This window comes from Schistocerca nitens, chromosome 7 (assembly GCF_023898315.1).
Source record: "Schistocerca nitens isolate TAMUIC-IGC-003100 chromosome 7, iqSchNite1.1, whole genome shotgun sequence".
Taxonomy (NCBI): domain Eukaryota; kingdom Metazoa; phylum Arthropoda; class Insecta; order Orthoptera; family Acrididae; genus Schistocerca; species Schistocerca nitens.
This window is the reverse complement of record NC_064620.1, coordinates 86,796,601-86,823,153: the sequence shown is the minus strand read 5'-3', so window position 1 is coordinate 86,823,153 and position 26,553 is coordinate 86,796,601.

Genomic DNA, 26,553 nt, shown 5'->3' with positions numbered 1-26,553 from the left:
TAAAAAATTTCAGAGTGCCGTTCTTGTCCCTTATTTAATGTTCACGACTTCCTTACGTTTAACACCGTTGGGAAAGAAAAAGTATTACAAATGAGTATTCGCGTTTCTCTTCGTATTTTAGGTTTTGGCTACCAGTGAATTTATGCGCACGCGCCACTTTAAACGTGTTCACATCATTTTGTACATCGTTTCCACAGTCATGAGACAAGTCATTACCATAGTAACTGAAATTGTTACCTAGCCAAATATTCTGCTGTTACTGTGTTATTGCAAAAATATTCACTACTTCCATCCTGCATTCTTGCCAGATCTTACATTTCTTGTAAAAATACTATTTGAATACATTTTACTGTTGTGTTGTTGGAACTCAAGTCTGACGCTTCAGAGGCTAGAACAAGGTACTCTTCACCGGGCGCCATATGGTGGCTTGCAGAAACGTATGGAGATACAGATATAGATTTGTGTCTTTGCGTTAAGCAAAGTAGGAGTATGATATATCTGCTTTGTCAAACGCGTACGTTCCCCTATCGCAGCATCTGAACAGTTTTCATAGTCGGAGCGAGCGAAATGACGTGCCTTTAAAAAAAGGTAAAATAAAAACCGCCCGATTTAGTTAGAAGATATAATTTCACGCTCCGCCCGAGGTGACCTGTGGCTAATGAAGCTGACGCTTCGCGAATAATATTTTCCTCGGCGGCATTTAATAAAGGCGGACTGGGCTGGCCCGGGTGACAGCAGGGGCCACGAGCGATAAATCAATGGATGCTCCATCAGCGGGCCGGCGACGGCATTAACGCCGGTGCTCGTTTCTCAGTGGCGGAGGCGACGCCGCTGTTCAGCTACTACCTGCCCCTCTGTTCGGGATCGATTAGCGAGCCGGGCCCACAGCACCCTCTGCCACACTCTAGCCTCGCCACACACGGAGGACCGCTCCTCTGTAGTGAAGAAAGGAGGATGTGGTCGGAAACACAGAAACTACGGAGTTTTATTTACTTAATCGTATGGTGATTTTATACAATATACAGCTGATATAAGGCAAATGATTTTATATAATATACATATAAGACAAGATTAAACCTTAAAGTCCGTGTTTTCCAACCAGTTAATTAAGCTGAGTGTGAGAGTGAACAAGTCATTGGGAATTCCGGGGTATGAATGAAGTGGACAGCGTTGGACTAAATGTTCAATTGTCTGCTCTTCTTGATTACATTCACACTTTGGTGAACTGATCCAGCCCCATTTGTACCTGAAGTAGCTACAACAACCATGTCCAGCCCTTAACCTGTTGAGGCGGCACCAAAGTTTCCTCGGTAGGTCAAAACCTTTTGGGTTCTTTGTGGGATCAAGGTGATGGGCTCTTTTTCACAATGTTTTTGTTGACCATTCATGCTTCCAGCTTTCATTTAGATCAAAACCATCCGCAATTAGTCGTCCTGCAGTAATACTTGCTGGTCTTCTTGATCACAATCGTTGCTGTGGTGGAAGGCAGAATTCCTGGTGCAGTGGTAGAGAAGGTGATACAGAGATTTTCTTGGCCTCCCTCGGTAGAGCTTGTTTCCCCCTTAAGTGAGGTGGAGGGATGTGACACAGTACACAGTACAGGTAACCAGTGGCATGGGGTTGATTTGATGGAACCAGTAATGCAGCGCATTGTGTCGTTAAGTTTTGTGTCTACCTTCTTCACATGTACACTTTCCAAACAGATAGGTGCATAGTACTCGGCAGCAGAGTACACAAGACTGATGCCAGTTAAACGCAGACAGTCAGCAGAGGTTCCCCAGGTGGTACCACTGAGCGTATGTAGTATGTTGTTCCTTGCAGCAACTTTATGAGAAAGCTTGGTGATTTGCTCGTTGCAGCTCAGGGTTCTATCTAGAGTGATTCCGTGATATTTTGGGAAAGGATAGTACCTCAAAGTTTGTCCATTGAGCAGAACTCTTGGTTTGTAGTTCGCAGCACGATTCGCTAGATGGAAACAAGAGACTCCACTTTTTGATGTGCTTGGGATCAATCTCCAGGTCTTAAAGAAAGTTGACATATTCTCCAGATCCTCCGTAAGAATTCGTTCACCATCTTCGAAATTACTGCTCTGTGCTACCAGTGCAATGTCATCGACATAGATGAATTTAGTTGATATTGTGGTTGGTAAATCATTAATGTGTAAATTGAATAGTGATGGGGCTAAAACATAACCCTGTGATAGAATATTATTTAGTTTCCGTTTGTGGCTTTTAGAGCTGCCTAGAAACACTTCAAATTGCCTTCCACTAAGCATGCTGGATATTAGATCCGCAATTTTTCGACTTGGTACAACTTGCAGTAGCTTGTAGATCAGTCCCTGTCGCCAGACAGTGTCATGCGCGACTGTCAGGTCGATGAACACAGGTGTTGTTTTCAGATGGCCTTGAAAACCTGCTTCAATATGGGTAGTTAGGGCAAGAACTTGATCGGTGCAGCTGCGTCCTTGTCCGAAGCCAGCTTGTTCAGGAGGGGTAGCAGCTTCGATGACCGGCGCTATTCTGGTTAGGAGGACTCGTTCCAAAAGTTTGAATGTACAGCTGAGCAGTGCTGTGTGTCGGTAGCTTTCAGGGCTGTCTTCAGGCTTGCCAGGTTTGAGAGTGGCTATAAATTTCGACAATTTGAATTGTCTGGGAAGTTTGTTCTCTTTGAGTATGTAAGTGAAGAGCGAAGTGAGACAGCGTATGCAGTGTGGGCCCATGTTCTTAATAAATTCATTATAGATGTTGTCGGCGCCAGCAGCCTTGCCGACTTTCAGTTGCTTGATAGCACTTTCTACTTCCGCTATGGAGAGGGGCCTGGAAAGCGCATCGTTTCTTGGGGCACTGCGCTTGAGGTTAGAAAAAAATGGTTCAAATGGCTCTGAGCACTACGGGACTCAACTGCTGAGGTCATAAGTCCCCTAGAACTTAGAACTACTTAAACCTAACTAACCTAAGGACAACAAACACATCCATGCCCGAGGCAGGATTCGAACCTGCGACCGTAGCGGTCGCGCGGTTCCAGACTGTAGCGCCAGAACCGCTCGGCCACCAGGGGCCGGCGCTTGAGGTTAGAGAGTTTACATTTTATTGCTCTGGTATGATTCTTGTCTCTCTTTGCTCTTGTGAGGTCTGCGATCCGGTTGGCAATGAGGTCAGGACTCAACTATGGAGTGTGGTCACACAATGTCTGCTAACTTAAAATAGCGCCAAACGGTAGGCGTACACAGAAGACTCCATAGAAATAGTCCATTAATAACGTCGTAGCATGACAACGTCTACCTATAAACTGCTCAAAGACAGTTTTGCAACACCTGGTCATCTGCGAACGTATGTGGATTTAGATTCAAGGACAGCAGGGGAAAAGAATGAAGCATTGTAAAATCAAAAACAAGTGCACTTGTTTACATAACTGTGAAATCAAAATCTGCTCCTCGGTAGCAATCAGTACAGTGTAGCTCCACCCAGTGTATTTTAAATGTTTGGAACCTCCGTGACATCTTCTCAGAAGATTGTTCAGATGCTGCTGGTCAAGCCTCTTTGACTGTTCTATGGCGCCCTCCAGAGGACATCCAGTGTGTAAGGTCGGTTAGGAGCACCGACGAACACAAGTTTCAACTGGACACACGCAACGACTGTTGGGTTCATGACGGAAGGTTCTAATCGGTTGGTTTCTGCCCATAGAGAAAGTTTTTCACGACTTTTGCGCTGGTGTATTTGTGTCTTATATGACCAGCCCATCGACCAAATGTTCACTTTTGGGATGATGGACAATAAATTAGATGATGATGCCCGGATCAAAACTATGCTCAACAGTGATCATAAGCGTCCTGATATTCGTTATATGATACCTGGCCAAATATGGCAGACTCACCTCCTTACTGAACTCGTGTGACTGCTTGCCTAAGATTCTCATTTGCGCTATCTGATCAAAAATAGCCGGAAGCCTACTAATGGACGTTAATATGGCGTGCGTCTATACGTCCCTTTTATGATAGCTTGATGTCTGCTGGGGACACTTTCAGAGGGTTGTCTGATCGTCTGCGGGTGAATGGCAACTTCAAATGTTCAGATGTGTGTGAAATCTTATGGGACTTAACTCCTAAGGTCATCAGTCCCTGAACTTACACACTACTTAACCTAAATTATCCTAAGGAGAAACACATACACCTATGCCCGAGGGAGGACTCGAACCTGCGCCAGGACCAGCCGCACAGGAATGGCAACTCATTGTTCCTCAAGAGAAGGTTGTAAAGTTCGACGTTGAGGTCTAAAGTGAAGTCGAGGATTTGACTCACCTTGAAAGTATTCAATTGGTTCCATGTCTGGTCTCTGACCAGACCAGTCGAATTCAGAAGTGTTCTTTTCCACAAATCAATTCCTCTTAGTTGCTAATTTTCTCATCGTGCATTGTTACAACCGTAGAAACAATTATCGTCTCTGAACTGTTCTTTTACTGTACGCATCTTAGAGTGCTGTCAAATGTATTCATATTCTGTCGCGTTTGGCGCTTTCGTAGGCACTATAGGTGGATCATACCCTAAACATGATGGTTCAAATGACTCTGAGCACTATGCGACTTAACAGCTGAGGTCATCAGTCCCCTAGAACTTAGAACTACTTAAAGATAACTAACCTAAGGACATCACACACATCCAAGCCCGAGGCAGGATTCGGACCTGCGACCGTAGCGGTCGTGCGGTTCCAGACTGTAGCGCCTAGAACCGCTCGGCCACCACAGCCGACAGAGCCATTTTTTCATCAGTCCCCAAGAACTCAGAACTACTTGAACCTACCTAACCTAAGGACATCACACACATCCATGACCGAGGCAGGATTCGAACCTGAGACCGTAGCGGTCGTGCGGCTCCAGACTGTAGCGCCTAGAACCGCTCGGCCACCACGGCCGACAGAGCCATTTCAACCATTTTTTCATCAGTCCCCAAGAACTCAGAACTACTTGAACCTACCTAACCTAAGGACATCACACACATCCATGACCGAGGCAGGATTCGAACCTGCGACCGTAGCGGTCGTGCGGCTCCAGACTGTAGCGCCTAGAACCGCTCGGCCACCACGGCCGGCAGAGCCATTTCAACCATTTTTTCATCAGTCCCCAAGAACTCAGAACTACTTGAACCTACCTAACCTAAAGACATCACACAAATCCATGCCCGAGGCAGGATTCGAACCTGCGACCGTAGCAGTCGTGCGGCTCCAGACTGTAGCGCCTAGAACCGCTCGTTCACCACGGCCGGCAGAGCCATTTCAACCATTTTTTCATCAGTCCCCAAGAACTCAGAACTACTTGAACCTACCGAACCTAAAGACATCACACACATCCAAGCCCGAGGCAGGATTCGAACCTGCGACCATAGCGGTCGTGCGGTTCCAGACTGTAGCGCCTAGAACCGCTAGGCCACCACGGCCGGCAGAGCCATTTCAACCATTTTTTCATCAGTCCCCAAGAACTCATAACCACTTGATCCTACCTAACCTAAGGACATCACACACATCTATGCCCGAGGCAGGATTCGAAACTGCGACCGTAGCGGTAGCGCGGTTCCAGATTGTAGCGCCTAGAATCTCTCGGCCACTCCGACCGGCTCAGGCACTGTTGTTTGACTGTTAGCACTGACGACTCCGCACAGACGCCGCTGTTCTCGGTGGTTAAGTGAAGACCGTCGGGCACTATGTTGTCTGTGGTGAGAAGTAATGTCTGAAATTTGGTGTTCTCGGCACACTCTTAACACTGTGGATCTCGACGAAGGGTCTCTACATGAGACTCTTCATCAGTTTGCTTAACATTTAACTTAATGTACCCACCATTGGTTCAAATGTTGAAATGTATGTGAATTCCTAAGGGACCAAACTGCTGAGGTCATTGGTCCGTAGACTTACGCACTACTTAAACTAACTTAAACTAAGAACAACACACACACCCATGCCAAGGGGAGGACTCGAACTTCCATCGGGAGGGGCCACGCAATCCGTGACATTTCTGCACGCAAACTGTAAACAACAGAAAAAGACGACTGAGCAGCTGATTGTATCTATAGTGGCCACAAAGTATATTAGCTTTATTTTACTTTACATTTTACTGAGAGTTTTGGTAATTATCGGAGCCCCACTTGTATATTCAATGTACCTACACTACTGGCCATTAAAACTGCTACACCACGAAAATGACGTGCTACAGACGCGAAATTTAACCGACTGGATGAAGATGCTGTGGTATGCAAATGAGCTTTCCAGAGTATTCACACAAGGTTGGCGCCGATGGCGACACCTACAACGTGCTGACATGAGGAAATTTTCCAACCGATTTCTCATACACAAACAGGAGTTGACCGGCGTTTCCCGGTGAAACGTTGTTGTGGTGCCTCGTGTAAGGAGGAGAAATGCGTACCATCACGATTCAGACTTTCATAAAGGTCGGATTGTAGCCTATCGCGATTGCGGTTTATCGTATCGCGACATTGCTGCTCGCGTTGGTCGAGATCCAATGACTGTTAGCAGAATATGGAATCGGTGGGTTCAGGAGGGTAATACGGAACGCCGTGCTGGATCCCAATGGCCTCGTAGCACTAGCAGTCGAGATGACAGGCATCTTATCCGCATGGCTGTAACGGATCGTGCAGCCACGTCTCGATCCCGGAGTCAACAGACGGGGACGTTTGCAATACAGCAATCATCTGCACGAACAGTTCGACGACGTTTGCAGCAGCATGGGGTATCAGCTCGGAGACCATGGCTGGGGTTACCCTTGACGCTGCATCACAGACAGGAGCGCCTGCGATGGTGTACTCAACGACGAACCTGGGTGCACGAATGGCAAAACGTCACTTATTCGGATGAATCCTGGTTCTGTTTACAGCATCATGATGGTCGCATCCGTGTTTGGCGACATCGCGGTGAACGCACTTTGGAAGCGTGTAGTCGTCATCGCCATACTGGCGTATCACCCGGCGTGATGGTATGGGGGTTCCATTGGTTACACTTCTCGGTCACCTCTTGTTCGCAATGACGGCACTTTGAACAGTGGACGTTACATTTCTGATGTGTTACGACCCGTGGCTCTACCCTTCATTCGATCCCTGGGAAACCCTACATTTCAGCGGGATAATGCACGACCACATGTTGCAGGTCCTGTACGGGCCTTTCTGGATACAGAAAATATTCGTCTGCTGCCCTGCCCAGCACATTCTCCAGATCTCTCACCAATTCAAAACGTCTGGTGAATGGTGGCCGAGCAACTGACTCGTCACAATACGCCAGTCACTACTCTTGATGAACTGTGGTATCGTGTTGAAGCTGCACGGGCAGCTGTACATGTACACGCCATCCAAGCTCTGTTTGAGTCAATGCCCAGGCGTATCAAGCCCGGTATCACGGCCAGAGGTAGTTGTTCTGGGTACTAATTTCTCAGGATCTATGCAACCAAATTGCGTGAAAATGTAACCACTTGTCAGTTCTAGCATAATATATTTGTCCAATGAATGCCCGTTTATCATCTGCATTTCTTCTTGGTGCAGCAATTTTAATGGTCAGTAGTGTACGTGCAGTATGTCAATATATTCATCATTTCGTCCTCTCACCTGATGACTAAAAAACATGAATGAGAGTGTACAAAATGAATTTCAGTATCTAGGTCTGTGGGAGTAAAAGTAGTCTGCTACTGTGGTAGAAGAACCAACCCTATAAAGCACATACCAGGTAGCAAAGACGTTTCTATTCGCCTTCTACTAAGCTCTTGTACAAGTTGGCACCATGAAATAGGGAGCTCTCTGGGTACGGCTCCACGCAATAGGGAACTCTCTGTGCACTTCCGGTGGAATGGGAAGAGTGGATTCCAAAAGGGTTCGTTCGGCAGTGTTCCGGGAGACGCGAGGCGGGCGACGTAGACTGTGAGTCTGCCTCTCCACGGTTAATTCATTATCTTATTTTTGTAGATTTCAACTCTAGTCAAAACTAATGTCTTGCTCTTATCGGTGATTGGTCGTTCAGCGGTATACGGAATTTTTCTTGTTTATTTTGGAACATTAAAACCAGTTACGCTTAGCCACGCGTGCAAGCCATTGTTCTACTCTATCTCTGTTCAGACGTGTGTGACGTATCTTCTCAGTTCACTCTGATTTGGTTCGCTGGTGATCACACCAGTATATTGTAATCGAATAGATTTCTGAAACTTCGTTAATTTCGATTTCAGGCTTTTATCCATTGTGGATGTGGAGCACTGCGACTGTGGTGTGAAAAGGTTTTCAGAAATTACTGCAACCAGTCGCCTTTTATGTAGATGTATTTTTTATTTAACCATGACCGGTTTCGAGCTGCCTAGCAACTCATCATCAGATGGTATATACATTTAGTGCTTTTTTGTACCCATTGTGTGGGTGGTTGAGTATCTGTGGCTAGACAGAAACGAGAACAAATAATCGCTACATGTGGTACAGTAACACGAAATATTTACAGCATAATTTATGTTTAACGTATAAGAGCAAATAATCACTACATGTGGTACAGTTACATGAAATATTTACAGTTTAATTTACGTTTTGAGGTGTTACTTACAGATAAATCTTTCTGCAGGTATATATATCTCTTTTAGGACGTATTTTTGAAACCATTGTGTCTTGTTTTTCACAATTTCACAAGTTAAAACTTTCACTAGATGTATATTACTTTTATGAGGCACTGTTGGAAACATATATCTTGTTTTTCGTAAACATCGCTGAACACACTTAGCCACAGATACGAATACAGGTTTTACACATTATAAACAAGCCAAAGATTGCAATATAACTACAGTATCAAAGATTTCAAGTTGATACTGTAGTTATATTGCAATCTTTGGCTTGTTTATAATGTGTAAAACCTGTATTCGTATCTGTGGCTAAGTGTGTTCAGCGATGTTTACGAAAAACAAGATATATGTTTCCAACAGTGCCTCATAAAAGTAATATACATCTAGTGAAAGTTTTAACTTGTGAAATTGTGAAAAACAAGACACAATGGTTTCAAAAATACGTCCTAAAAGAGATATATATACCTGCAGAAAGATTTATCTGTAAGTAACACCTCAAAACGTAAATTAAACTGTAAATATTTCATGTAACTGTACCACATGTAGTGATTATTTGCTCTTATACGTTAAACATAAATTATGCTGTAAATATTTCGTGTTACTGTACCACATGTAGCGATTATTTGTTCTCGTTTCTGTCTAGCCACAGATACTCAACCACCCACACAATGGGTACAAAAAAGCACTAAATGTATATACCATCTGATGATGAGTTGCTAGGCAGCTCGAAACCGGTCATGGTTAAATAAAAAATACATCTACATAAAAGGCGACTGGTTGCAGTAATTTCTGAAAACAATTTCGATTTCAGTTCGCAATCTAATTTTCACATGTCTTCGTTGTCTCAGCACGTGTTAAGTACGGATCTGAGAGTCTTATGTTCGCAGATCGTGTCTCACAGTAATGTATCGTATCCAGTTTTGCTAGCTACTCTGATTTTACCAGTAATTTTATGCAGAATTTTTGTTTGTGACGGTCACATGCTCGCGGACTGAGAGAATCGTTACATGTCAAAGTTACTGATTCTCGTGGTAAAACTTCCAAATTATTTTCAGAACTTTTTTTATGTGTAACTGTTAACAGTTTATTCTTATCGATGAGTTCTTATTCACTTGCTTCGTTCACTCAAGCCAAGGGAACGACAGTTTACCAACCACGTGCGTAGTGGCGAAGTTTTGTTTATGCTTATATTTGTCCTGAATATCTATTATGTGTGTATATGTGCGTGAATGTCGCCATTGAAAGATTCCAATGATCCTTCGATAAGTAATAATTAATGATAAATCATCTAGGGTCTCCAAGACGCAACTGTAATTGTAAGTCAGCCGAGAGCGTTATGAAAAAGAGCAAACATCACCCATTTGTTAGTTGTTTATTAGTTTTTTCCGTTGTGTCTTCAATAAACGGCCGCGCGGGATTAGCCGAGCGGTCTTGGTCGCTGCAGTCATGGGCTGTGCGGCTGGTCCCGGCGGAGGTTGGAGTCCTCCGTCGGGCATGTGTGTCTGTTCGTCCTTAGTATAATTTAAGTTAACTAGCGTGTAAGCTTAGGGACTGATGAGCTTGACACCTTGACAGTGAAGTCCCATAAGATTTCACACACATTTTAACATTTTTTTTTCAATATACGTGATATTTTTACCAGAGCACGTGCTTACGCAAACTTCCGTTTTTACGTCTTACTGCTATCCGTTGTGCAAGAGATAAGTGCGGTCAAATTTCTTATTTAATATGTATTCAACTGTCATAAATGTGCAGATCCGGCAACTCAGTTCATTTAAACATCAAAGGTTTTTCTTTCATGTATATCCACATCTTCCCACCTTCCATGTTAATAGATACCTCATTTCTATGGACACCTTCATCACGAGCACCGATCCCCAACCACACCCTTCACGCACAGATACCATTCGGCGAAACACTAAATTCTGTGACGATTTAGGAAGTGGAATGTCACGTGTGTATAGCTCTATCTGCTACTCCGTGTTCGAAGTTTGTTAATTCACGTCGTGCTGCCAGAATCAAGTCGGAAAGCTTTCCGCGTAAATCATCTGACAAGGAGACGGCACGACCGTGGGGTCGGGGATTTGTCTGAAATTTTGTGTGGTGAGAGAGGACCCCTAGCACCTCACGTCGTTAAAATATTAGGACACACTACCCGGAAAATACCGAGAAAAGTCGATCCAAAGTTTCTTAGGTGCCTTATGAGTATACTATGTTAGCCCATTGCGGAGCCGCCGTCTGGCCTAGGTGGGTAGCCGTCACGGTAGCTCAGCGTGTTCGGTCAGAGGGTTAGCAGCCCTCTGTAATAAAAATACTGAGCTCATCGATCAACAACGAACTGACATTGGTGGCTTTTGACATCCGCCCCGAGCACATTCAACGAACAAAATGAGAATTACAAAAAAGGTCGCTTACCCCAGAAGTCTCGGGTTCGATTCCTCCTCTGGCACTTTTTTTTTCTTCTGTTTCATTTTCTTTTGTTATTCCGCCAATTATTCAGATAGTTTCCAAAACCTACATTGTCTTTATCAAATTAGTTACATTATTGAATAAAAGTTATTTTCTTTTTGTCCAACAACACAATTCATGGCGGTGCGTTTTCCATTTTTCGTTGTAAAGTATATGAGGAGGAACATTGGGTTTTTAATCAGAATAACGACATCGATTGGGAAAAATTCAATTTTTATACATATAATAATTATAAACAAGAACATCGCATCGCGAGAGATTTCTTCCGAAGACGTCGATGCAATTAAATTATTTTCCATCAACATCCTTTCATAATACACCACTGCGTCCTTTAAGCGTAATTTTGATAGATCACTATGAATGGATTCTTCAGGAATTTCTTCTCCTATTCCAGACGAGCCAGTAACTTCTTCAGTCGACATGTTTAACCTCGGATCGGAAAAAGACATTAAAATTTGTAACAGGCACGTCTGCTCACGACGAAATCGAAAAACAAATTGCCATTTACTTCTCACGGCTCGCGCAGTCCTATGCGCAGATGACCGTTATAATCCCAAGGGGACCCTTACAAAGCCCCTTTAAACCTTGAAACCCCATAAAACGAAATAGAACAACGAGCACGAATATTTTTCAGTGAATGAAAAACTTTACGTTCTTGAGCTAAAATAATGTAGGTTTGAGAAACTTTTTGAATAATTGGTGGAATAACAAAAGAAAATGAAACAGAAGAATAAAAAGTGCCAGAGGAGGAATCGAACCCGAGACGTCTGGCGTAAGGGTCCGAGCCCTACCATCCAGGCCAGACGGCGGCTCTGCAATGGACTAACATTGTATACTCATAAGTCACCTAAGAAACTTTGGATAGATTTTTCTCGGGATTTTCCGGGTAGTGCGTCCTAAGATTTTAACCACGTGAGGTGTTAGGAGTCCTCTTTCACGACACAAAATTTCGGACAAATCCCCGACCCCACGGTCGTGCCGTCTCCTTGTGAGTGCAGATGGCAGCTCGGCCAACGCACTTCCCTCTTATACCTTGTGTACGCGATACTACTACCATCTCTGTATGCGCATGACTCTCCCTTACTAGACTTTTGTTCCAGTTACTTTTGTTTTCTCGAGATATTTCGCCTTTTTTCTGCAATATATGGAAACCGGTGCTATACTGCTCGGTGGTAAGAGGACGGTACGGTACTGTATGGCGGTGGTAGGCGGCCAGGGAAGCGAAGCAGTCTGGGCCCTCCTTCGCCTTCCGCAGCCAGCAGGCGGCAGCCAGCCAGTGCCCCCGGGCGCCGTTGGGCTGCATGGCGTTGCTAGGCAACCAGCTGCCGGCTCTGCTGACTCACGCCGCGTCCCTAGCGCCGGCTCCACTGACGTCTGGCTGCACCAGCCAACAGCGCAGCGGACCTGCAAATGAGACCGCTGTAAACTGGTCTACGGAAATACGGAAGCGTCCGATCCCACCCGTCTGCTTTGACCCATGACGTCACAAATATGGCGGAAACGACCATAAACCACGTTTCCAATATGGCGCATATAAAGTCGTTACGTACACATTATGAGGACGAAAATACGTCGAAAATCAAAGACACACACTTTCCACAAAAAGCCTAACGACACTATCGGGACAAGCGCGGGAAATGGGGGATTTTTGGGTGGGGACAAACTAAATATAAACAAATTTAGACACCCATCCCCATACAAAACCACACAAAACGACGAAAAAAACCGACATCACATAACTCCCCAAATACCACTAAACAGAATATCATCTGGAATCGGACACACATATAACCGTCCCTGGTCCGAGACGCCGGAACGTTAGCCAACTTCATTTCTTCGCCACAAATAGAGCATTTCACAACCTCGGCAATAAAACCGAAATGCTGCAAAAACTTGATGTTCCAAAGGAGTGTTCCCCATCATATTCCTGAGACGCGCACTGTTAATTTTGTCTGTCATATCCATTCCTGAACAAAAACAACAACCGATTAATGTTACTAAAATTACCACACGACGTACAGCGAACAACACTAAATTAACATTCACACAAAACCACGAAATCGTTAACACACTGAAACAAATTCCACTACAAACACAGTCGACACACGAACAATTCTGGATAATGAGCAAGAGCAAACTGAGTCCATTACACCACACAAACGAAAACCCTAGACATACCAACAGAGGGCACAACAAACCACAACACGACGACATCTACAAATACGCCACACTCACAAACCAAACTCCGCGCCGTCATGAAGTCACACGCTACAACACCCTTACGTCACGGGTCAAAGCCGACGCGTGGGATCGGACGCTTCTGTCGACCCCTGGTCTACTATTCTGGAAGGATCAAAGAGAAAGGTAGGAGTTTAATGTGCCGTCATTGACGAAGTCATTGGACCGGGCTTGGAGATGCGGTGGTTAAGACACGTGACTGGTAATAGGGAATGAGTCGGCTTAGACTCTCCTTTGGGTATCTCGGAGTAGATTTTCTGAGGTTAACTATACTGTCTAGTGAAATTGATGGGACCACCAGTCAAAAGCCTGAATGCGCGCAAACCGCTGCGAGAACTGCAGGAACAGAGTCAGTGAGGTTCTGGAAGGTATCGAGAGGGTTGTGGAACCATGGCGACTCCAGTGCAGTGGCCAGATGCGCTAGGTTTCTGGACTAAGGATGCATGGCGCGTAAAGCCTAATCGAGGTAGTTCCGCAGATTCTTGATTGGGTTGAAATCCAGGGTATTTGGTGGCAAGGGAAGTACAGTTAACTCATCCTGGTGCTCTCAGAATCACGCACGAACACTGCGAGCTGTGGGATATGTTGAACCGTCCTGCTGGTAGATGCCATCGTGCCGAGGAAAAGCGAACTGTATGGGGAGTGAGGCAGGGTTGTAGCCTCTCGCCGATGCTATTCAATCTGTATATTGAGCAAGCAGTAAAGGAAACGAAAGAAAAATTCGGAGTAGATATTAAAATCCATGTAGAAGAAATAAAAACTTTGAGGTTCGCCGATGACATTGTAATTCTGTCAGAGACAGCAAAGGACTTGGAAGAGCAGTTGAAATGAATGGACAGTGTCTTGAAAGGAGGGTATAAGTTAAACATCAACAAAAGCAAAACGAGGATAATGGAATGTAGTCGAATTAAGTCGGGTGATGCTGAGGGAACTAGATTAGGAAATGAGACATTTAAAGTAGTAAAGGAGTTTTGCTATTTGGGGAGCAAAATAACTGATGATGGTTGTAGTAGAGAGGATATAAAATGTAGACTGGCAATGACAAGGAAAGCGTTTCTGAAGAAGAGAAATTTGTTAACATCGAGTATTGATTTAAGTGTCAGGAAATCGTTTCTGAAAGTATTTGTATGGAGTGTAGCCATGTATGGAAGTGAAACATGGACGATAAATAGTTTGGACAAGAAGAGAATAGAAGCTTTCGAAATGTGGTGCTACAGAAGAATGCTGAAGATTAGATGGGTAGATCACGTAACTAATGAGGAGGTATTGAATAGAATTGGGGAGAAGAGGAATTTGTGGCACAACTTGACTAGAAGAAGGGATCAGTTGGTAGGACATGTTCTGAGGCATCAAGGGATCACCAATTTAGTACTGGAGGGCAGCGTGGAGGGTAAAAATCGTAGAGGCAGACCAAGAGATGAATGCATTAAGCAGATTCAGAAGTGTGTGGGCTGCATTAGGTACTGGGAGATGAAGAAGCTTGCACAGGATAGAGTAGCATGGAAAGCTGCATCAAACCAGTCTCAGGACTGAAGACCGCAACAACAACATGGTGGGTCTCAAGAATAGATGCATACTTGTGTTGAACCATGTGCCTTCCAGAATAACAAGATCACCCAGAGTATGCCACGAAAACATTCCCGAGACCATAGCGCTCCTTTCTTCGGCCTGGCGCAGGACGTGGAGCAAAAACAAACCATAGTCGTATTTCAGTCAGTTGTTATTTATTCTTCTTTAAGCTACAAGGTTCTACACTGCACTAGCACAAAAATTTGTAGCTTAAAGAAAAATAAATAAGTACTGATTGAAATACGACTGTGGTTTGTTTTTTGCTCTACGTACTGTTTGATCAGCACTGTCACGAGTCGATGATGGATCCAAGAAAATTGTTGCTGGTGGTTGCTTTCAGATGTTTACGTCGAAGGAGCATAAAAAATGATTCATCTTAGAAGGCCACTCAGTGGACATCCATTTGCGGTATTGGCCTGCAGATTACAGCATTCGTAGCCGTACAGCAGTCAGCAAGGGTGCATGAACAGGCGCCTATTGTGGAGGCCCAAACGCAGGACCGTTCAAAGAACGATAGTTTAGGAGACACTGTTCGTAGCTCCTTGATTGATCTGGCGGTCAGTTGCTCAACAGTTGCACATCTATTCGGCTCTACACGTCTCCACAGCAGTCGTTCACCCCTTTTATCTATAGCGAGTCGTGCATTACAGTTGCCTCGGTGCTGGTTTTGGTTAGCGGCAGTTTGCCATGCACGGTATACTTTAACCACGGCAGCACGCGAACAATTTACAACTTTGCAGTTCCGGAAATGCCGGGTCTGGTGGCCGAGCGGTTAGAGGCGCTTCAGTCTGGAACCGCGCGACCGCTACGGTCGCAGGTTCGAATCCTGCCTCGGGCATGGATGTGTGTGATGTCCTTCGGTTAGTTAGGTTTAAGTAGTTGTAAGTTCTAGTGGACTGATGATCTGAGATGTTAAGTCCCATAGTGCTCAGAGCCATTTGAACCATTTTTGAAGTTCCAGAAATGCTTCCACCCTTGGCCCGAAAGCTGATGATCTGCCCTTTAGGATGTCAGATAAACTGCTCCATTTCCGCATTACGACTCGTCCGACACACTTTCCAGACCCACCAGTACTAGTACAGCCACGTGCCTTCTGTGAGTGGTTACTGCAAGTCGACATCGAACATAGGCGGTGGTTACATTAATGTGACTAGACTGTGTAAATCGCCTAAGAAATTCCCGAGGACACTGCCAAATTTCTGCCAATCTGTTTTCAGTTCTCTAGCGTGTGTCTTAACAAACACTCCCACGGTTAGATTTCCATGAATATTACATATTATGAATCAAACGAAAACGTGGAAGGAGGCCAATTTTAGCACTGAATTTCACTGTTGTTATAGTTTATTTTCAAACAGTCGTTTATGCCCTTCCGCTCGCAGTGACACACGTCGAATTTGAGTTAAGTGGTCTAAAGTTTGGCTACCATTTACTTTTTAAGACGTAACTCACATTCTGTTGAAAATAAATTAATGAAAGTTGCAGTAAACAACACTTTCAAGTGTTCTGCTTTAAGCCATTATGGTTAAATGAAACGTACTCTCATTATCTTTTCCTATTTTTGATTTAAAAAGATATTGTCAGACTGAATCAACGGAGAGATGTGGTCTAAATTCTGGCTAGTCCTAAAAATATTGAGATATCATTGAAAAATTCTGTAATAAGAATGAAAAACAGTTTATTTAAGAAAATATGTAAGAAACATTGCATAAAGTATTTGGAAAATAATGTGGTAAGTTTTTCCTTTTAAATAACTGTGGTTTATCAAAAAATATGGTCATGTAATGTGAAACATTCTATTTTACTGACAAAAATCTCAAATATAAATATCTTTATCAACCATTGGCCTTCTTATGATGTTGCTGCTCCTAAAACAGAAACTTAAGTCTTGCTAAATGCTTGCAACGTCAACAATACGTTCAGCATCCATGTAGCTTCATTGCCTTGGTTACATCTGTTTCGTTCCATTTCTTCCTCTTCCTTAACGGACATATTTTGGCTTTACTCTAGGTATCCTAGCACGAAAACAGGTTAGCCACATTGTCAGAATGGTCCGAAATCTAGCTATAGCCCAAAATTAGACTTTACGTAATAGCCTGAATTTAGACCATTACTACAACGTAGTATACTAGAGAAAAATTTTACTTAAGCACAGAAACTGATGAAAAAAAGGAATAGATAACTGCAAAAGATTCAAAATGGTCGAAATTGAGTTTATGTTGACTATAATCGCATGCACTTCCATCATGAACCATGGACCTTGCCGTTGGTGGGGAGGCTTGCGTGCCTCAGCGATACAGATGGCCGTACCGTAGGTGCAACCACAACGGAGGGGTATCTGTTGAGAGGCCAGACAAACATGTGGTTCCTGAAGAGGGGCAGCAGCCTTTTCAGTAGTTGCAGGGGCAACAGTCTAGCTGATTGACTGATATGGCCTTGTAACATTAACCAAAACGGCCTTGCTGTGCTGGTACTGCGAACGGCTGAAAGCAAGGGGAAACTACAGCCGTAATTTTTCCCGAGGACATGCAGCTTTACTGTATGATTAAATGATGATGGCGTCCTCTTGGGTAAAATATTCCGGAGGTAAAATAGTCCCCCATTCGGATCTCCGGGCGGGGACTACTCAAGAGGACGTCGTTATCAGGAGAAAGAAAACTGGCATTCTACGGATCGGAGCGTGGAATGTCAGATCCCTTAATCGGGCAGGTAGGTTAGAAAATTTAAAAAGGGAAATGGATAGGTTAAAGTTAGATATAGTGGGAATTAGTGAAGTTCGGTGGCAGGAGGAACAAGACTTTTGGTCAGGTGATTACAGGGTTATAAATACAAAATCAAATAGGGGTAATGCAGGAGTAGGTTTAATAATGAATAAAAAAATAGGAGTGCGGGTTAGCTACTACAAACAGCATAGTGAACGCATTATTGTGGCCAAGATAGACACAAAGCCCATGCCTACTACAGTAGTACAAGTTTATATGCCAACTAGCTCTGCAGATGATGAAGAAATTGATGAAATGTATGACGAGATAAAAGAAATTATTCAGGTAGTGAAGGGAGACGAAAATTTAATAGTCATGGGTGACTGGAATTCGTCAGTAGGAAAAGGGAGAGAAGGAAACATAGTAGGTGAATATGGATTGGGGGGAAGAAATGAAAGAAGAAGCCGCCTTGTAGAATTTTGCACAGAGCATAACTTAATCATAGCTAACACTTCGTTCAAGAATCATAAAAGAAGGTTGTATACCTGGAAGAATCCTGGAGATACTAATAGGTATCAGATAGATTATATAATGGTAAGACAGAGATTTAGGAACCAGGTTTTAAATTGTAAGACATTTCCAGGGGCAGATGTGGATTCTGACCACAATCTATTGGTTATGAACTGCAGATTGAAACTGAAGAAACTGCAAAAAGGTGGGAATTTAAGGAGATGGGACCTGGATAAACTGAAAGAACCAGAGGTTGTAGAGAGTTTCAGGGAGAGCATAAGGGAACAATTGACAGGAATATGGGAAAGAAATACAGTAGAAGAAGAATGGGTAGCTCTGAGGGATGAAGTAGTGAAGGCAGCAGAGGATCAAGTAGGTAAAAAGACGAGGGCTAATAGAAATCCTTGGGTAACAGAAGAAATATTGAATTTAATTGATGAAAGGAGAAAATATAAAAATGCATTAAATGAAGCAGGCAAAAGGGAATACAAACGTCTCAAAAATGAGATCGACAGAAAGTGCAAAATGGCTAAGCAGGGATGGCTAGAGGACAAATGTAAGGATGTAGAGGCTTGTCTCACTAGGGGTAAGATAGATACTGCCTACAGGAAAATTAAAGAGACCTTTGGAGAGAAGAGAACCACTTGTATGAATATCAAGAGATCAGATGGCAACCCAGTTCTAAGCAAAGAAGGGAAGGCAGAAAGGTGGAAGGAGTATATAGAGGGTTTATACAAGGGCGATGTACTTGAGGACAGTATTATGGAAATGGAAGAGGATGTAGATGAAGATGAAATGGGAGATAAGATACTGCGTGAAGAGTTTGACAGAGCACTGAAAGACCTGAGTCGAAACAAGGCCCCGGGAGTAGACAACATTCCATTAGAACTACTGATGGCCTTGGGAGAGCCAGTCATGACAAAACTCTACCATCTGGTGAACAAGATGTATGAGACAGGCGAAATACCCACAGACTTCAAGAAGAATATAATAATTCCAATACCAAAGAAAGCAGGTGTTGACAGATGTGAAAATTACCGAACTATCAGTTTAATAAGTCAAAGCTGCAAAATACTAACGCGAATTCTTTACAGACGAATGGAAAAACTGGTAGAAGCGGACCTCGGGGAAGATCAGTTTGGATTCCGTAGAAATGTTGGAACACGTGAGGCAATACTAACCTTACGACTTATCTTAGAAGAAAGATTAAGAAAAGGCAAACCTACGTTTCTAGCATTTGTAGACTTAGAGAAAGTTTTGACAACGTTAGCTGGAATACTCTCTTTCAAATTCTGAAGGTGGCAGGGGTAAAATACAGGGAGCGAAAGGCTATTTACAATTTGTACAGAAACCAGATGGCAGTTATAAGAGTCGAGGGGCATGAAAGGGAAGCAGTGGTTGGGAAAGGAGTGAGACAGGGTTGTAGCCTCTCCCCGATGTTATTCAATCTGTATATTGAGCAAGCAGGAAAGGAAACAAAAGAAAAATTCGGAGTAGGTGTTAAAATTCATGGAGAAGGAGTAAAAACTTTGAGGTTCGCCGATGACATTGTAATTCTGTCAGAGACAGCAAAGGACTTGGAAGAGCAGTTGAACGGAATGGACAGTGTCTTGAAAGGAGGATATAAGATGAACATCAACAAAAGCAAAACGAGGATAATGGAATGTAGTCAAATTAAATCGGGTGATGCTGAGGGGATTAGATTAGGAAATGAGACACTTAAAGTAGTAAAGGAGTTTTGCTATTTAGGGAGTAAAATAACTGATGATGGTCGAAGTAGAGAGGATATAAAATGTTGACTGGCAATGGCAAGGAAATCGTTTCTGAAGAAGAGAAATTTGTTAACATCGAGTATAGATTTAAGTGTCAGGAAGTCGTTTCTGAAAGTATTTGTATGGAGTGTAGCCATGTATGGAAGTGAAACATGGACGATAACCAGTTTGGACAAGAAGAGAATAGAAGCTTTCGAAATGTGGTGCTACAGAAGAATGCTGAAGATAAGGTGGGTAGATCACGTAACTAATGAGGAGGTATTGAATAGGATTGGGGAGAAGAGAAGTTTGTGGCACAACTTGACTAGAAGAAGGGATCGGTTGGTAGGACATGTTTTGAGGCATCAAGGGATCACAAATTTAGCATTGGAGGGCAGCGTGGAGGGTAAAAATCGTAGAGGGAGACCAAGAGATCAATACACTAAGCAGATTCAGAAGGATGTAGGTTGCAGTAGGTACTGGGACATGAAGAAGCTTGCACAGGATAGAGTAGCATGGAGAGCTGCATCAAACCAGTCTCAGGACTGAAGACCACAACCACAACAATCGCATGCGCCAACGAAGTGATGTTCCAGTTTTACAGTGCAACTGACGCGACATGGAGCGCTGTTTTACATTATTCCGCCAACGCTGCAGCACATCCCAGTACCTAATATCTAGCTAGCCCAAATTTAGAACCTTGCCAAAATTTGCGCCACTTCCTCTATATAACAATTCTACTTCTCAATCTGAGTAGTCTATTACTCGAGGTACAAGGTTTCGAGCCCTCCCAAGACTAATCTAGGCCGTCTCCGTAGCGGATTGGTCAGCGTAGATGACTGCTGTGCGAAGGATCCGGATTTGATTCCTGGTATTTCCAAGGACTTTTCCATGCTGGAAGCACTGGTATGGGATGCACTAAGCCTCGTGATATCAGTCGAGAAGCTGCTTGCCGAAGCAGTAGCAGCTCCGTGGCAAAATAGCCGGAAAAGCGGTGCGCTGAAGATATAACCCTACATACCGCATCCACTTGAGGCCGAAAGCCAGATCGGCCGATCGACAACCCTTGAGCCTTCACGTGATGGACAAAGAGCTCGTTTTTGAAAGATAATTTAACGTGAATTCTGTTTGCTGCTGTTATCACTCAGTGGCGTAAAATATCGAGTATAATGTTTTAATGAGAGAAGATGGAGAAATGAATTCAAGTTTTTGTCACAACCGGGACTTGAACCCGGGTGTCCTGCTTACTAGGCAGATGTGCTAGCCATTACACTGCCGTAGCAGTACAGATGACATACCTACATGGACAACCCTATTCCAGTGCCCAAACACAAACTTCAATTCTCGCCTTCAGCCTATTTTCCCCTTCTTAAATCGCTAGCATAGTCAAGGTTCTCCTAGAATAACCCACCTGAGGTACAGGCAGGATTTTCCCATTGCCTACAAAGCTGGGATGCTATTCCAATACCAAAGAGTCTTAGCAGTACTGTCGATTTAAGAAGGGGAAAATGGGCTGAAGGCGAGAATTGAAGTTTGTGTTAGGGAGGGCAATGGACCAGGGCAGACAGTGCAGCTGTGTTAAGTATCATGCTGGTGCAAGGCTAACACATGCAGACCCAAGTTCAAGTCCCAACTATGGCACAAATTTTAATCAATTTCTTCAGTTCTTTTTTCTCGGCTTAGAGTGTATGCTCAACTACAACTATACAGTCATTATAAGCAAGCACCGGTCGCTAAGATTTTTTAAAATTGTTTTTACTTCCTAGTGTTCGGTACAAATACGATGGACACAATACCTTATTCCGTAGGGGACACAGCTGTTCATTAAAATTTTATATGAGGGCATACATAGCACAGAATAGCTGATAACGATTCATACAACACGTCTTAGTCATCAGTAACAAATATAAATATTTTAAATTATTGACGGAAAAAGATGTAAGGAATGCTTTCCACAGGGTGTAGTTTATAGCTACAATACGCATATATGCCTCGATCCTTGTTTGATCAATGGGACAGTAAAGATACTCACCGTCAGAGCACACACACGTATAAAATTTATCTTATCCGTGCTGGATGCTGAGCACTGCGACTCTTGCTACCATTGAGGACGAACTGTGTGGCAGCTGCATTCATCGTAAGAATAAACGGTATGCAAATACACTCCTGGAAATTGAAATAAGAACACCGTGAATTCATTGTCCCAGGAAGGGGAAACTTTATTGACACATTCCTGGGGTCAGATACATCACATGATCACACTGACAGAACCATAGGCACATAGACACAGGCAACAGAGCATGCACAATGTTGGCACTAGTACAGTGTATATCCACCTTTCGCAGCAATGCAGGCTGCTATTCTCCCATGGAGACGATCGTAGAGATGCTGGATGTAGTCCTGTGGAACGGCTTGCCATGCCATTTCCACCTGGCGCCTCAGTTGGACCAGCGTTCGTGCTGGACGTGCAGACCGCGTGAGACGACGCTTCATCCAGTCCCAAACATGCTCAATGGGGGACAGATCCGGAGATCTTGCTGGCCAGGGTAGTTGACTTACACCTTCTAGAGCACGTTGGGTGGCACGGGATACATGCGGACGTGCATTGTCCTGTTGGAACAGCAAGTTCCCTTGCCGGTCTAGGAATGGTAGAACGATGGGTTCGATGACGGTTTGGATGTACCGTGCACTATTCAGTGTCCCCTCGACGATCACCAGTGGTGTACGGCCAGTGTAGGAGATCGCTCCCCACACCATGATGCCGGGTGTTGGCCCTGTGTGCCTCGGTCGTATGCAGTCCTGATAGTGGCGCTCACCTGCACGGCGCCAAACACGCATACGACCATCATTGGCACCAAGGCAGAAGCGACTCTCATCGCTGAAGACGACACGTCTCCATTCGTCCCTCCATTCACGCCTGTCGCGACACCACTGGAGGCGGGCTGCACGATGTTGGGGCGTGAGCGGAAGACGGCCTAACGGTGTGCGGGACCGTAGCCCAGCTTCATGGAGACGGTTGCGAATGGTCCTCGCCGATACCCCAGGAGCAACAGTGTCCCTAATTTGCTGGGAAGTGGCGGTGCGGTCCCCTACGGCACTGCGTAGGATCCTACGGTCTTGGCGTGCATCCGTGCGTCGCTGCGGTCCGGTCCCAGGTCGACGGGCACGTGCACCTTCCGCCGACCACTGGCGACAACATCGATGTACTGTGGAGTCCTCACGCCCCACGTGTTGAGCAATTCGGCGGTACGTCCACCCGGCCTCCCGCATGCCCACTATACGCCCTCGCTCAAAGTCCGTCAACTGCACATACGGTTCACGTCCACGCTGTCGCGGCATGCTACCAGTGTTAAAGACTGCGATGGAGCTCCGTATGCCACGGCAAACTGGCTGACACTGACGGCGGCGGTGCACAAATGCTGCGCAGCTAGCGCCATTCGACGGCCAACACCGCGGTTCCTGGTGTGTCCGCTGTGCCGTGCGTGTGATCATTGCTTGTACAGCCCTCTCGCAGTGTCCGGAGCAAGTATGGTGGGTCTGACACACCGGTGTCAATGTGTTCTTTTTTCCATTTCCAGGAGTGTATTACATTATGTATTCTTCCGCTCGTCATACCACAATACCGAGCGGACTGCAATTGTTCATTGGTGAGAAATAAACTGGTTTCTTCGCAGCCTGGCCAGCTGTCACATCTAAGGAGGAAGGAATTTATCATATTTATGTAGGGGTAGAGCTGCTATAATGGGTACGAATGAAAAGGTCGAGTTAGTCACAGTACATATTAATTTTTGTCCTATGTATTTTTCGTATGGTCGCAACTGTCTAGAGCATACAATCAACACTAGCGGTGCATTCATGATGAATCAACAATGAATTGCCTTGCGGAATACATAAATGATGCTCAGTGTTGGCTGTATTTTTCCCTGCTCGAACTGAGTAACGCGCAGCATGCTAACTTGTGAGATCCGGAGGTGATCCAGAACTGGATCGTATTTGAGTGCTGGACTGACGACAGTGTGTTGGTTCACAGACCAGCCCGATTGTGGTTTTTAGGTGGCTTCCCAGGCTCGTTTAGGTAGATGCTGATCCGGTCCCCAAAATCAGCTTCAGGGAATTCCATACACAAACAGTTACTGAACGGTAACACACGGAACACAGTTTACATGATACGCAACCAAATAGCGCAGACTGCTTCCCTCACTTAGGTTACCTTGGGGTAAGGCTAGAATTGCTTGCTACCAAAACTACGGTTCGATAGTTTTGGTACATTACATAAATGACGTACTAAATGGTAGGCTTACCGGTAGTATTCGTACGGAAAGAAACATAAATGAATGTATAAGAGACAAAATTGGGGCCGACGAATTCTCTTTTTTTTTTTCACGTAATTAGAACTATACATAATTCATTGTTAGACCATTGCGTATTTTTATCCATAAGTAATATAAATTGCATTTTATAAATGTTAAAAATCAGTTGATCGCGTAACTTCTGCGCGTTTATGAAACCAAAGCTGTTACTTTTGATGCAAATGCAGTTTACGCAAACATACTCAACAGAACGTTCTTCGTTATGATCAAAGGCAAGAGTTTCCTGTTGTAAATGCGAAAGTTGTTTATGAATACCAGAAACATGTTTGATATAATTTCGGCAAAGTACTGAAACGATGTGTGCTTTTTTTTGTTTTGCGTTTTTTAAACTGCATTTTCTAGCGCTATATGGTAAATCTGTATCGTTTTTTTTATTTTTATTACAACATACCTCTGTTTCACGTTACAAATCACCAATTTTCGGATAAAACCTAGATCAAACATTGACAATTTCAGTTTTGCAATAAATACTGTTTATTCTTAACTAAGATACAAGAGGATAGCTATGTAGAACAAAAATGTTCCGTAGGTTACACGGCCCTTTGTATATCCTTGCTCAGTTTCTAGCCGGTTTACCGCTTCCGGTTGTTAGGGGACTCTACTGATCGCACACGTAAAGAAAGCGATCGTTATGAGGTAATGCCCGGTAGGTACGCAACACACCTAACATAAACAGGTAATGTGGGTGCGACCTTAACTGACCGAAGCTTAGTTACGGTAGTCTACGTTAGCCTACGGTAGTTTTACAGCTCTAAGTGAGGGCATCCGGCCACAAAGTTAAATAACAAAAGAAGGTTTGCCAAATCCTTGAGAACAGCAGGTCCCGGACTGGTCGGGATAAATATCATGCAAAAGAAAGAAAGGAGGAGTGTAATAAGTATTTTCCTCTCAGAAAGGTTCGTGGTAATTCTCGGAAAGTCCTAGAGTAAAACTGAAGTTATATCATGCGTTCCCCAAGAAAGTGTTAAGGCACTATGTTGTTTCTAATCCTAACAAACGATTTAGTAGACAATCTGAGTAGCTCTCTTTGATTGTTTGCAGACGATGCTGTCTTTTACCGTCTAGTAACGCCATCAGAAGGTCAAAACCAAATGCAAAATGATTTAGACAGTATATCAATATGGTGCGAAAAGTGGCAGTTGACCCTAAATAATAAAATGTATTAGTTCTTTCACATCAAAACTTCAGAGAATTAGTGAAACTTCGGTTACGTGAGAAATTACTCAAATCTAAAGGCTGTAAATTCAAATAAGTAATCAGGGATTACAGTTACGAATAACTTAAAATGTAACGATCACATAGACTAGATAACGATGCGGGGAAAGCTAATTGAAGACTGCGATTTATTCACAGAACAGCTGGAAGATGCAACAGGTGTACTAGAGAGACTACCTACACTACGCGCGTTCATCGTCTTGTGGAATATTGGTGCGCGGTGTGGGATCCACATCAGATAGGATTGATGGAGATGTCGAAAAAGTTCAAGGTAGGGCACCGTGTTTTGTGGCATTCTCTCCCCTACTTCGCGATAATACAAAACGCGGTGCCCTACCTTGAACTTTTTCGACATCCCCATCAATCCTATCTGATGATACGCGAGTTGGGGTGATAATCAAAGCAAAGGCGTTTTCGTTGAGGCGAGATCTTTTCATGATATTTACATCTCCAATTTCCTCCTCTGAGAGCGAAAATACTCTTTTAAACTCGTCTTCATAGGGAGAAATGATCAACGGAATGAAATAAGAGAAATGAGAGCTCAGACGGAAAGATTTAAGTTTTCGTTTTTCCCGCACGTTGTTCGAAAGCGGAATTAGTCTCAATGTGATTCAACGAACCCGCTACAAGACACGTAAGTGCAGATTAATCGTGTGATCTTAAGTGCAGAGTGGCCATGCAGATGCAGATATTTTTGTATGTGCTAAAGATATAATGATTTATATATTAGAGGAATGGGCGTTTAATGTCGATATGGCACAAAATGAGCCTACCATCATCTTCAGGGGCCATTCACGATAAAGAAATATTGAATTAAATTGCGAAATATATTTATGGAGCAATGCAGTTAATTCTTTATATTGTGTCAGAACTTCAGTATTTTGTACATTAACTTCATGATTGAGTAAATGCAATAATCACAATTAAAACCTTTGGACGACGGTGCTACTGAACTTAACGAGTATTCAGACTTTGTAAATGTTGAAAAAGTGATTAATTTTTAATGTATCGCGAAAGATCGGCTAAAGATAAACATTGGTTATAACCAGCTACAATAGTTAAATGTAAAAGCATTGTACAAAGTGTCCCAGGAAGAATGGTCAATATTTAGGGATGCAATGCAAAGATCATTCGAAGCAAAAAATGCTA